The 14,306-nt window shown below is 55.7% G+C and overlaps 1 pseudogene; it reads left to right on the forward strand.

Moving 5' to 3' along the window:
• Positions 1 to 12,276: 12,276 nt before the first annotated feature.
• Positions 12,277 to 12,478, forward strand: LOC129400338 (small nucleolar RNA U3; annotated as a pseudogene).
• The last annotated feature ends 1,828 nt before the right edge of the window (positions 12,479 to 14,306 follow it).

Here is a 14,306-nt window from a genome sequence, read left to right on the forward strand (position 1 = left end):
CCTCGTGGCAAGTCTGGGGTGAGTTCTCTGTGCCTGCAGGGCCTTGTTTGCTGTCCCGATGGGGAAGACTGTGACATCTACTCCAGGCGAGCGGGAGCTAAGCACCCATCCTGCTGCATGGCCTTGCAGCAGCCGCTTGACTTCTCTGAACTGCCTTCCTCATATCACTAGGGGCGAAACCGTGCTCGCCTCTCAACTGCCCCAGGGCCCCTTTCTCACTCAGAGCCCCCTGGAGAGGACAGGGGATTCCTTGGAGCTGACTCAGGACCCTGGCTGAGGAACCCCAGGGGGGCTCTGAGGCGGGAGAAAGTCATGCCAGGAAATCCCCTCTGGGTTTGAGGTTCTAACCAGTGTGACGTGGGGTTTGAGGGCCCGAACGAGAGGGCTGGGTGCCTTCGGTTTTGCTCTTTTGGAGGGGACGGAATGATGCTCGGTCAGTTCCCAGAGCCCCGTGTCACCCCTGGGGCCCTGCCCACTCTGCCCCTCCTGAAGCCATTCTCCCGACTGACGCAGCTCTCCCGGAGCTCCGGAGTTGGGGGTGGCAGCACTCGCCTGTCTGGGGGAGATGGAGGCTGCAGAGACTGGGAAAGGCGTGAAAGAGATCTCCCCGTGGGGAGACATGCCGAGACGGGGCTGGGGACATGTCTGTCACCTCCTCAGTCCACTCTTCGCGGCCCTGAGTCTCGTGGCATCCTCCCGGCGCTGCCGGGACAGTCCTGCGGGGCTCACCCGGCAGTCCCTGCCCGCTGCTGCCTGGAGCTCAAGAGGCCACTCGGGGGTCACCATGCCGGGAGCTCCCAGGCCAGGCAAGCGCTGGGATTCCCACAGAATTCCACTGAGTCTCAGCCACCGAGGAATGTCGAAGCTAGACAGCCTGCGTCCTGCACCCACCCAGCGGGGCCTCGGTCCCTCCTCCCGAGATCTCTGCCGTCAGGCGGCCTCCCAGGGGGTTAGAGGGAGCGCAGGGGCCTGTCCCCAGGACAAGGGAGCCACGGGCGCTACCCCCACACCGCCTGCAACTCCCAGCGGCCACACTGGTTAGAACCTCAAAGCTGGGTGGCGTCACTTTCTCCCTCCCCACAGGCCCTGGGGATGTGGCTTCCTCACCCCAGGCCCTGAGTCAGCTCCAAGGAATCCCCTGTCCTTCCCGGGGGGCCCTGGGCGTCAGGACACTCAGACCGAGAACCAGGCTCTGGCGCAGCCGTGCCAGGCCTGTCCTGTCCTCTCTGCCCTGCAGCCCGCTCTCTGCTGCCATGGACACAGCCTCGTGCCTGCCCGGCAGAGTTGGGGGGGGCTCTTCAGGGCACTGCCAGCTCCAGCCCCAGCGCGGTGCGTGGTTTCTAGTAAGTGGCAGTTGTTGAAAGGACAGGAAGGCATTGGGGATGTGGCTTGTGGCCGCAGCCTCCCCACGCCAGCCGCCAAGAAGAGTCAGGTGCCTGGGGTGACGCTCAAGTTCCCTGACAGTCCTGAGCATATTGAGGGCTCAGCTAGCCTGGCAGCCCATGTTCAGAAGGGGAAACTGAGGCTCGCCTGGGTGAAGGGACGCATCCAAGGTTGGTGCCAGCGCGCTCATGTGTGTGGAGTCCCCCCAGCCTGTGCACTCTCCTGCTGGGCCAGGCCAGCGTGGGATGGTTTCTGGGACGGGGAGGACTCAGCGCCAGTGGGAGGCCAGTGGCTCTGCCCCATCCCCGCAGTGGGTACTGAGCCAGTGAGAGGAAGTGTCCACCGCTGCTGTCCTACACTGGCTCCTCCCAAACAGCCCGGACCGTGGGACTGGGCCGCAGCGCGTGTGTTCAGGAGGTGACCCCAGGAAGCACCCAGGAAAACGTGTTTGGGCCCAGGGGGACCTCTGGGCCACCCAAGCCTTTCCAGCAGGGAGCTGGGAGCCTGAAGGAAGCGCCTACACGGGTGCCCAGGGTGCAGGGGGGTGGTGGGTGGGTGCAGGGGGGAAGCCTGGGCTCAGCTCTGGCCCACTTGCACGCTGACCACTCTCCCGCTCTGCCCTGGCGTGCGTGAAGGTCCAGTGGCTCTCAGCGTCTGACCGTCTGTGCTTCCCGATCCTCAGCGGGCGCCTCCCGAGACCCAGGAACCTGCAGACAGCACCAAGCCCGCCCTCCACGGCCCCCTCCGTGCCTTAATGAAAGATGAGGCACCATAAGAGAGGAACAACAATAAGAAATAAATACAATAATTACAGCTGTAGACGGTAATGGAAGTTATCTTTTCTTTGTCTTATTGTTCCCGACGTGTCTGACTGTGCTCCATCGTGAGTCACGTCACAGAACCTCTGATGAGAAGCACTATTATGTGTACACGTGAACACATGCATGCTCATGAGTGTATATATGTGCCTTATATGTGCACACATGTGTATGTGTAAGTACACACATATGCATGTGTGCACATATGCATATATATGTGTATGTGTACACAGACATACTGTGAGGCATGAGTATTCACGCATGAGTGTACCTATACACATTTGCACAAGGCACCTGCCAGGCACACGTGTGTACATGTGTGTGCACATGTGTGTACGTGTGCCCGCGTGTGTGCTTGTGTGTGTGAAGGGATGTCAGAACAAGCACTGGGGCCTCCATCCAGGAGGAGCACAGTTAGGACTGCCTGCCAGGAGTCAGCTGAGAGCAGGTGGGCCAGGCAGGTGGAAGTGCAGAGCGCGGAATTCTGGTCGGGGCTCAGGCGGGCGCTGCTGTTGCCGGAGGGCGGACCGTGTTCTTGAGGGGAGTCGCGCCTCTGCTTTGTAGCTTCACCTGTCACATCAGAAGCAACAACGACAAATGTCGGAGAAGGGGGAGAGGAAAAGAAAACCGTGTGCCGTTGGTGGGGATGTAGCTTGATGCGGCCATTCTGGAAACCGCTCTGGAGTTTCCTGGGTTCTGTTTGGGGACCGTGCCAGGCGCTGCTCAGGGATCACCCCTGGTGGGCTCAGGGACCCCCAGGTGGTGCTGGGGCTTAACCCCGGGCAGGCTGCGTGCAAGGACGCATAGTTCTTTGTTCTGTACCATTGCTCCAGTCCTGCAGTTTTCTTAAGAAGCCTTAGACAGAGCTACCAGCGACCCCCCTCTGGGTACCTGCCTGCAGAGCACCGAAGCAAGAGGCCTGATCGTCCCTCCCCTCCCGGCCCCTCTCAGCAGATGTGGGGGGCTCGTCTGAGCCTCTTTCTCTCCTGCATCTGTCTGGGCTTCAGGCCATGTCTGCGCCATGCACCAGAGCCTCCCTCGTGCCCGCGGTGTGTGGGGAGGGTGGGGGCAGGGCTGAGCACACAGACCTCAGCAGTGGCTGGCTCTGACGACTCAGTCCCAGACTTGCCTTGACCAGGGCCTGGCTGAGGATGGCCTGTCCCTGGGGTGCCACCGTACAGCCCCTACGGCAGACAGAGTCAATTGGAGAGAGTTGGCCACGCTGCTTGCTTCCCCTGGGCAAGTCCCGCCCAGCCCAGGCAGCCCCTGACAGCACAGGAGACGGCTGACCGGGCCGGCACAGGGTCACTGGTCTCTGAGCTGCTTCCCGGCAGCACCCAGGACAGGATGCCCCGGGCAGGACCGTGCGCAGGAGGCCGGCCAGGACAGCTGAAGTCTGGTTCGCCCCAGCCTGCTGTCTCACTTCTGACCTGAACCTGCAGACTCGGAGGCCGACGAGCCTCTGAAGGCATCAGGCCACTCCGGGGTGGGCACAAAGATTTGGACCCAGGAAGGAGGCAGGAGAATGGGCAGGGGGTGCCGAGAGAGGCTGCCTTACTGTGAGCAGGAGAGAGAGGGAGGAAAGGAGGGAGATGGAGAGAGGGAAAGTCTCTCATACGTGAGTCCTAGATTCAGAGAGAAAGAAAAGAAAAGAAGGAAAAAAGAGAGAGAAAGAAAGAAAGAAAGAAAGAAAGAAAGAAAGAAAGAAAGAAAGAAAGAAAGAAAGAAAGAAAGAAAGAAAGAAAGAAAGAAAGAGAGAGAGAAAGAAAGAGAGAAAGAGAGAGAAAGAAAGAGAGAAAGAAAGAAAGAAAGAAAGAAAGAAAGAAAGAAAGAAAGAAAGAAAGAAAGAAAGAAAGAAAGAAAGAAAGAAAGAAAGAAAGAAAGAAAGAGAAAGAGAGAAAGAAAGAGAGAAAGAGAGAGAAGGAAAGAAAGAGAGAGAAAGAAAGAAAGAAAGAAAGAAAGAGAGAGAGAGAAAGAAAGAAGGAAGGAAGGAAGGAAGGAAGGAAGGAAGGAAGGAAGGAAGGAAGGAAGGAAGGAAGGAAGGAAGGAAGGAAGGAAGGGAAGAAAAAAAGAGAGGGAGAAAGAAAGAAGAAAAGAGAAAAAGGAAAAAGAGGGAGAGAGAAAGAAAGAAGGGGAGAGAGAAAAAAGAAAAAGAAAGAAAGGAAGAAAGGAAAAGAGAGAAAGAAAATGAGAGAAAGAGAGGAGGAAGGAGGGGAAGGAGGGAGGGGAGGAGGAGGGGCGGGAGAGGGCGGGAGGAGAGAGTTGGTGAGAGAGTGAGAGAGAGGGTGGATGGCAGCGGAGGTCAGGTGTGACCCCTCGTGTCCCCAGTTCTGTGCTGACACTGAGCGTGGAGCTGGATGGGCGACTGCAGCCCTTGTTACGGTGAGAGGGTTGAGGCCAGAGAAGCTGGGGCCCCTGAAGAGTGGACCAGGGACAGGAGAGCTCATGGGCCAGTGCTCGCCCCATCTCGGCCCACCTTCAGAGAGAAGGCATCCTGGCACCCAGTGGGTGTTGGGGACAGCCCCAGGCCCTCGGGGCCCCTGTCTGTGCGCAGGCAGATGCAGGAGGGGGCGTCCCGGGCTGGACTCGGACAGCAGCCCAGAGCTCAGCTCGGTGGGACAGGCTGCCCGGGGCAGTGTCTACTCTGCACTTCCCCGGGGGTGGGGGTGGGGTCTGCAGGCTCCCTGGGGGGGTCTGCGGGCCCCATGCCTCTGAGCCCCTGTCCCCCCATCTCGCCAGCCCTGGGCGCCAGGGGCATTTTCCAGCCCTGTTCTTCCTCCCTTTCTCTGGGGTCTCTCCCAGGCCCGGTCCCTGGTGGTCTCTCTCCTGCTTGGCCCCCTCCGCCCCTCCAGCCTGGTCCCCTCCGGGGTTTCCCGCGGTTCCTGTGCTGGCGCCTCCCTCCCCCTCTCTGTCCCCAATGCTCTGTCTGTCTGTCTGTCTGTCTCACTCATTTCCAGCCCTCACCCCCCTTCCTCCTCTTTCTTCACTCGCCACCACCTCTGGTAATGATTATCTGGGCTGCAGCGCCGTCCTCCAGGGCCCAGATGGACCCACTGGCCGCACATGGGGACCAGCCGGCCCAGATTCAGGAAACTCCCCGCGGGGCGAGAGCCCACAGCCCCGCCGCTGCCGCCCCACCCGGGGCTGCTGCTGAGGCTGCTCATCTACCAGCTGCCGTTGGGGTGGTGCCAGGCGCCCCCCACGGACGCCTGGAGCAGGGCCTCTGCCAACAAGGGGTCCTGGCCCCCTCATCAGACCCAGCATGACCTCAAGTCACTGGCCACTGGGTGTCAGGACAGGAAAGTGCACGCAGGAGGACCCTCGGCCAGGCTCACAGGACTGCCTGTGTCCTCGGGTCCAGTCTGTGGGGAACCCAGGCCTCGGCCGTGGCGCTCACACGTGCCCGCACTGGCACAGCGGCCCGCAGAGGGGAGGTGCCTCCACGCTGAGAGTTGTTACTACAGGGCTGGGGACGTGGCTCCCTCAGGCTCCGCAGGAGGAAGGGGCTCCCTCTCCCACGCTGCTAGGAGCACGCCACTAGGGGCGCAGCCCCCCCCAGCTCAGAGCCAGGAAGAGCTGCTGAGCACCCCTGGGTGTGGCCCCCAGACTATAACTCATGATTCCACGTTTCCCTAAGGCACCGCTGGGATCACACCTCTCTCTCACTGCGCAAAGCCCTGCCATGCCCCGAGGGTCCCGGAGTCGCAGGCAGCATCGTCCAGGCCCTGCCTCAGACACAGACTCTGCCCACTGCCCCTGGGTCTCTGCCCACCCTAGCGCTGCTGAAAAGGTCCCAGCTCAGCCCCGTCCTGGCTGTGGACCGCCCTCCCGGTCGGGGTGCAGAGACGCCCACCCAGGTCGCCAGGCAGCCCTGCCCCATCCCCACCCCACTGTCTCATGACCTTCACTCCTGTCTGAACTGAGCTCTGGGCTTCTCCCCCAGACCTCCACCCCACCCTTAACTTCCAGGAACTGAGGAGTCATTCTTTCTTTTTTTTTTTCCTTTCTTTTTTTGGTTTTCAGTCCACACCCGGCAATGCGCAAGGGGTTCTCCTAGCTCTGCACTCAGGAATCACTCCGCGCAGCGCTCTGGGGACCAGATGGGATGCCGGGGATCAAAGCCGAGTCAGCCGTGAGCAAGGCGAGCACCTACCCGCAGTCCGGCCCCTCCGCCCACTGCCCTTGCCCGCACACCCCACACGCTGAGTAGCCTCTGGCGCTATTAGCTCAACCTTCAGAAATACAGTGGGGACTGGCAGGGGGAGCACTTAGGGGGTCGGTCGTTTGCATTGCACATGGCCCACCCCATTGATTCCCAGCACCCAGAGGGTCCCTGCTCCCTGTCAAGAGTGACCCTGGAGTGCAGAGCCAGGAGCAAGCCCTGAGTACTGGCAGTATGACACAAAAAGCACACAAATAGAGAGAGACAGACAGACAGACAGACAGAGACACACAGAGATAGAGAGAGATAGTGAGAGAGAGAGGGGCAGACAGAAACAGAGACACAGAGAGAGACAGAGTCACACACATAGATAGAGTGAGCGCACAAGAGAGGCAGACAGAGACAGAGACTGAGAGTCAGAGTCAGAGACAGAGAGACACACACAGACAGAGCGAGCACAAGAGAGAGGCAGACAGAGACAAACACACAGAGACAGAGATAGTGAGAGAGAGAGAGAGAGAGAGAGAGAGAGAGAGAGAGAGAGAGTGCTGAGGCTCTCAGCTCTCTCCTCACAGTGGTCTTTGTGGACCTAGATGAGTGTTTTTTCACCTTTGAGAACGTCAGAAAACTAAAAGCTGTGGCCAGCAGTCTCCTTTCTTTTAGATAAAAGAAAACATGAGTTCACACATGGACATGTTCCGTGAAAAGTTCACTCCAGTCTTATTTTGAATCTATACAGTGGATTGCAACATTAAAGTAATTTTTTCCCCTGTAAACTGCAATCAACAAAAATGAAAAGACGCCACCCCTAGTCTCTACTCCTCCCTTTTCCTGTTCTCCCTCTTCTCTCCAGACCCCATCATAAGGGTACTCCTGGTGCACACCTGCCACAGGGCCTTTACATAGGCCCTGCCCCCAAACTTCAGTACCCCTCTAACTAGCCCTTGGTATTCTCATCTGGTCTTCCAAACTGGTCAGCTTAAAACAGCACCCCTGTTCCCCCTTCCTCTGGTTTTCTTGGAGTCCCTGCCCCATTCATTTTCCTACATGGCACCTGGACCATTTGGTGTTTATTTGCTTCTCCCAAAGAATGCCAGACCCACAGGGACAGGGACTGTCGCTTGACTCACTCTGCCCCCGGCTCCTAGAATAGTGCTGGCACACCGTGACTATTTACTGATTCCCTTACTTGGGCCTCAGCACTCTGGGTCTGTTTCCACGGCCCCTTTAAAGGGTAACATTCCTGGGCCGCCTCTCGGCTCTGGGGGAAGCAGGGAGGACACTGAGGGTTCTCAGACACCCCTGGGCCCTCTGGGGTCCCCGCTGCCCTGCTGGAGCCCTGGGGAGCAACGGCCCCTTCTGCCCTGCCCTCCTGCCACCCTGCGGAATTCCTGGGGCCTGCTCCCTCGAAGCTGACGTCAGAAGTGCTGCCATTGGGCCGCTTCCTTCTGGTTGGCAAGACCCGTGGGCAGAGGTCCCAGCCCAGGGCAAGCAGAGACCCCCCAGCGCGTGGCTGGCGGCGTCCCCGGGGCGGGATGGAGAGCCTCCCCTCAGGCTCGGGGGCTGCCCCCACCCTCCCCAGCTGCCTGGCAGCAACCAGGTGCCCACCCTGCCTCAGTGCCACCCTGGCTGCGTGGGCAAGGGAGGGGGACTCACACCTCCAGCAGCTCAGGGCCGGGAAGGTTCCTTCTCTCGAGTGCTCCTGGACCCCGAGATCGGGACTCACAGCTCCCCGTGCTGAGACACACCAGGTGTGTCCTGGACAGGGCTCCGAGGCTGAGAGGGGGCAGCACCTGGCAGTCCTGCAGCAGGCGGGGGCAGACCCCACTAGAGCATCAGAGTGTGCCTGCGAGCAGGAGCCTCAGCACCCCTGAGCCAAGGCCTCTGAGGGTCAAAGGGCGAGGAGGAGAAGGGAGTGGGCTCGGGCAGTGTGGAGGGGGGACGTCACTGGGGAGCGGGATAGGTGAGGCCGAGGGTGGCTATGCTGGGGGTCCGGATGGGAGTTGGGCTAAAGGCCCTGTTTTGTGTTGGGGTCACCCCTGGTGATGCTCAGGGACCATATGGGATGCCAGGAATAGAACCTGGGTGGGCCATGTGCAAAGCAAGCGCCTCTCCCCTGTGCTGTCTCTCCAGGGCTCAGGAAGTATAAGGAGGTGCCCTACTGTTTCTAGGAGGCTCCTGGTGAGGCCGCAGACACACACACACTCGCGCACACACATACTCACACACACTCATACACACTCACACACACACTCACACACACTCGCACACACTCACACACTCTCACACACACTCACACACACTCTCACACACTCCACACACTCTCACACTCACACTCACATACATGCTCACACATACTCACTACTCTCACACACACTCATACACACTCACACACTCCACACACTCACACACACTCACACACACTCACACACACACTCACACACACACTCACACACACTCACACACACTCCCACACTCACACACACTCACATATACACTCCACACACTCTCATACTCACACACTCTCACACACACTCACATATACACTCACACTCTCACACACATCACATATACACTCACACACAGACACACTCACACACACTCACATATACACTCACACACTTACAGACACACTCACACACACTCAAACACATACTCACACACACTCATACACATACTCACACACACACTCACACACACTCTTGCACACCAGGCAGTCTGTCCTCACAGGTGATGGTCTCCGCCGCCAAGTGTGGGCACTGCTCTGGGATGCAGACCCGCTGTTGAGTGGGGTCTGGGCTGGGCTCTGCCTCCTTGGAGGAGGTCAAGGGTCTGGGAAGCAGAGTCAGGGCCTGGGAAAGCAGGCCATCAAAGCAGCCGGCCGTTCCCTGGGGCCATGGAGAGGAGAGGGGCACGGGGTCACAGCAGATGCTAAATATAGGGACTCTCCGAGGTGGAAGTGCGGCCTGCTAGGACAGGGATGGCTCTGAGAACTGTGTCTGGAGAAATCCAGTCGGGACTTGGTGTCGAATTCATCTGTGGTGGGGTTACAGGCTGAGTCCCCATTTTGTCTGTGAATTCCATCTGGTTTCGATTGAACCCTACCCTGGGCTAGGAGCTGTGCTCCGAGTTCCGAATCAGAGGTCCCAAACAGGAACAAATGTTTGCTTGGGGAGCCGGAACTGTAAATGAGAAGCATCTTGTGGGCACAGGGAATAAGGTCAGAGCCAGGAATCGCCTCATCTGGCCCTGTAGAATAGAGGCTCTCCAGGGAGGGGCTCGTCTGTTGGGGTCCCTGCGGTTCCAGCTGCCCCCCTGTGCCTGCCATATGCTCAGTCAACATTGCTGAATCCTGAGAGTGAGAACGGGCTTCACGGAGGGCTGGCTCTTAAAGAAGCATTGGTTATTGTTTGTTTTGTTTTGTTTCTAGACCACACCTAGCGATGCTCAGGGGTTCCTCCTGGCTCTGTGCTCAGGAATCACGCATGGCAGTGCTTGGGGGACCCTATGGGATGGGGATTGAACCCAGGTCTGCTGTGTGCAAAGCAAACACTCGACCCACTGTACTGTTGCTCTGGCCCAAGCATTGATTTTGAGGGGATCCTCCCAGTGATGTTCAGGAGGCCTGGGGCTACTCAGGAACCCCCACCAGGGATTCTCAGCCAAGTGGAGCTTTAGCTAAATGCAAGGGTCCGAGGTTGTGATGCTCCTCGGGCCCTACAGGACCAGGGAAACCCGGGCCACTGCCCAAGTGCTGGCCCCCAAAGCTGCACCAGATAAGGTTTGGGGGACCACATGGTGCCAGGCACTGAACCTTTGACCCCGGGGTGGGTCATGCCAGACAAATATGCCGTAACTGCTGTACTACCTCGCGCTCCGTGGAGGCCGGGTTTCTGAGCTCTTACCTTAACGAGCCGCAGACTGTGGGGGCGGGCATATAGGAACACAAGGCTTGCACTGGGCGCTGCACCTCTGTGTGGTGCGGCCAGGAGCATCGCCTAGTTAAACGTGGGAACTGCAGGGGGAGGAAGATGGGGACTGAATAAGGACGGTCTGGGTCCACGCTCATCCAAACGGGGTGTGCCGGGTCTCTATCGGGTCCCCACTGGCACTGCTCCCGGGCCACCTGTGGTGATGCTGCCTCTGACCTGAGAACCTGGGGGGTTCTCCTTGAGGTGAAAGAGGTGAAAGAGCTTCAGGGACATTGCCTCAGAGGCAAAGGACAGTGCCAAAGGGGGTGGTCGTTGCTCCTCTATTACACACAGGTCGCCTGGCTCAGCTCTGCTTCCTTTGCTAGGCAATTGTGCTGAGTTCCCTGCCATCTCCTGCCTCACCCCCTGCAGTGCTTCTGTGGCCCATCGAGTCCCCAGGGATACTCACAACTCCCCGTGCCTGTGTTAAACTTCTCCTTGTGCTGTGCTCCCCTGCCTTGCTTCCCAGCCTATCACTGTCCCCCGCTCTCTGGCAGCTTCTCCCCCCTAGACCTGGTGTGGAATTGCGAGTCAAGCTTGTTGGTTATTGTCTGGTGATCTCTCTGCAACCCGTTCCTCGTCAGTGCTGGCCGGGGAATGTTTATCAGCCCTGAATGCACCAGGCCCGCTCAGGGACCCCTGTCACCGCAGGATGGTGACTCTGAGTTTAGACATCTCTATGGACACAGAACATTCTAGAACTTTTATTTATATTTGAATATATCTGTGTCTTTGCTTGTTTTTTTTTTAAAGAACAAAAAGTAAAAGTGCTTCCAAAATTTAGTAACTAAACTGACCTTGGTACTCTGTGTCCTTCCCTTGACCACACCAGCGTAGGTCATTTGCCTCATAGCCTCAGTCTCCTGAGGAAAGCAGGCTGGGGTCATTATGCGTGAGCAGGGCTGGCAGTGGCATCCCCACACCCTGTGATGCTTCACTATCAGCCACAGGACTCATTCTGGTACTTCACCTAAGAGAACCACTTTATTGGGACTGGAGCAATTGGGATTGAAGCTCACCTGGCTTCAATCCCCAACATCCTATATGGTCCCCTGAGCACCACCAGGAGTGATCCCCGAGTGCAGAGCCAGGAGTAACCCCTGAGCACTGCTGGCTGTGGCCCCCAAAAGCAAGATAAAAATAAAATAAATTAGCTAGGTCAGTCTCATGCAAGGCAAATAAATCTTTTTTTCAATTTTTTTAATTAATTCACCTTGAGATACAGTAACAAAAATTTCATATTTGAACTTTGATCATACTGTCATCCAACACCCATCCCTTCAACAGTGCACATTTCCCACCACCAAAATCCCCAGTACTGCTCCCCCCTCATTTTCCATACCTCCCCCTGCCTGTGTGGAAGACAATTTGCAAGGTATTATTTCTCTACTTTAGTTACCTTCAATATTTCGAGACCAGTCTTATCTCCCCTTATATCTGCCAAAAATACAATTGCTAGACAATGTGTTTTGAATTGCCTATTATGGATATAATATGATGTTGCACGGCCGCAAAAGCAGGTGCACGTTTTAGATTTTAATAATTAAAATTATTAATTTTAATAATTAGGGTTTGAAGAAATTGCTGCCACAGGTTGCTCGTGTCCGAGATTCCTGTGTGTGTCTCTGGATCGTGGCCACGTGGAAGCTGGTGCTTCTTGCTGGCTTCTAGAAAATGGCATCCACTGGAGCTCTTAGAGGGTAGACAGTGGGACGGCACCTGCCCCCATCTGGAGTGGCCCAGCGGGGAAGGCCTATCGCAAAGTCCTGAGCCATCTCTGCCGCAAGTTGCTCGGGTCCAAGATTTCTGTGTGTGTCCTGGATGTATGTTTTTGAGTACATGTGATAACAATCTCCAGTCACTGCTCAGGTTATTTGAACTGGGATGCCACATCAACTGCAAAACAACAGCATCTGTCAACCAGGTGCGACAATTCAGACCCAAGAATATACTTTCAGGGATCATTTCTACAGTTCATTACTAGAGAAGCTTCTCTGACCCGCAGAGCACCCGAAACCATGAAGGGAGCCAGAGGGTCATCTCCTGAGCATGAAACCTGTCCTAGGTGTTGCTTTTGCAGCTGCCTTTTACCACTGATGATCATTCTTCTCTTCCCTAGGGAGAGGGAGAAGATCAGGAAAGGTCACTTACGTGGGCCACACAGTTTGGAGAAATAGTTCTGGTCCCCACATACCGGAGCCATGTTTGTAGAAGCTCATGGTCGCCGGGATTCCATCTGGAGAAGGCGGCAAATAAACCTTTAACTCCTGTACTATCTCTCTGGCCCTCAAAAAAGTAATTTCCTTTTTTAAACCAAGTCTGGTCACATTCTGCTGACAAATGACTGACAGTGGTTACACTAGATTTCAGCCAGGTCCTTTGTCCAGAATTAGGAGGTGCTCTTGGGGTTTGCAGCCCGGCCGGAAGGCAACTCTGCTTCTGTGTTCAGCTCATGCAGTGTGATTCCTGTTACACAGACCAGACTCTCTCACTCACGCTGCATCATTAAACCAAGATTTTGTTTTAAAAATGAGGGCCAGGGTATGGCTGAGAGGCATAGCTGAGAGGAGTAGCCCTGAGCAGCACCACAAATGACCCCAGGCCTTGAGCAGGGAGCAGCTGAGCACCATAGGGCATGATCCAAGAATCCCTCCCCTGCAAAAAAGAGAGAAAAGAAGCAAAAGACCAAGTTTCGTAACAATAGTATGTCTAGTTCTATGTTCAGTTTCTTGTTTTGTTCTTTTTGTTTGTGTTTTTGGGCCATATCCAGCAGCGCTCAGGGCTTCTTCCTGGCTCTGCACTCAGGGATGTCTCCTGGTGCTGGTGGGGCTTGGGGGACCATATGAGGTGCTGGGGATTGAACCCGGGTCAGCCATGTGCAAGGTAAGCTCCCTTCCCACTGTACTCTCTCCACCCCTTGATAGTATATTTAGAATAAGAAGTTTTGAGGGGGATTAGTTCTGTTTAACAAATTATCCTCCCATTTTATTTAAACACCATGGTTTACAACATCTTTGTTCATGATGCATTTGTTGCTGGCATTGGGTATATTTTAACTCCAGTCCCACCACTAGCGTGACCTTCCCAACACCATTGTTTCCATTTTTCCAACCACCCTCCATATCCCCATATCATTCCCAAAGTAATGCATTTTATATTGCTTGTTGCAACTAAATGACTAATAGCATTATCAAATAAAACACTTCAGTAAGAGAAAATTTGTGGAAAATTGTTGCATCTCACTATGGTGTTATTAAGTCCTGTCTTGGAGATTTACTCAGCTGATGTTGCAAGTTCAGCCTTCTGTGTTCAGGTTGTTGTTGATTGAGTTTAGCTGTTTTGTCTGCTACTTTCCCATCTAATTTGGTGTGTTCCTGAAGGGATGTCAGTGCTGTGGCGTTTGGAGATGTCTTACGGCCACATTTGTGGCCGCCCCTTCCAGAACCCCAGAGCATCTAACTGGGCAGTGTGTCTAAGTTCTCAGCAGCTTGGCATCTCTGCAGAGCTCAGGCGTGGGGCCGTGGAGTCGCCGTTGGCACAATGCCAGCTGGGAGCCAGTGTGGCTGCTGGCACTTCAGCAGGGCGAGGACTTGCCCACCCTCCTCCCAAGGGTGCTCCAGAGTTCTCAGCCAAGACTGGTGGATCTGTGAATTTTTGTTCCTAATTGATCTCTTCTGAGATCTAATCCTGAGTGGAAATCTGGGCTGATAGATGAGCTTACATGGTGGCTGTTGTAGGATTTGGGAGTTGAGAAGTTATTAAAACATTAAGGCAAAGGAAATTTAAAAGTGTATGAAATGCTACATACTTATTTACTCTCATTGCTTTCTCTGTCACTTTCACTGTCACTGTTATCCTGTTGTTCATCAATTTGCTTGAGCGGGTACCAGTAATGTCTCCATTGTGGACTTGTTACTGTTTTTGGCATATCAAATATGCCAAGGGTAGCTTGTCAGGCTCTGCCATGCAGGC

Source organism: Sorex araneus, chromosome X, assembly GCF_027595985.1.
Source record: "Sorex araneus isolate mSorAra2 chromosome X, mSorAra2.pri, whole genome shotgun sequence".
Classification (NCBI taxonomy): Eukaryota; Metazoa; Chordata; class Mammalia; order Eulipotyphla; family Soricidae; genus Sorex; species Sorex araneus.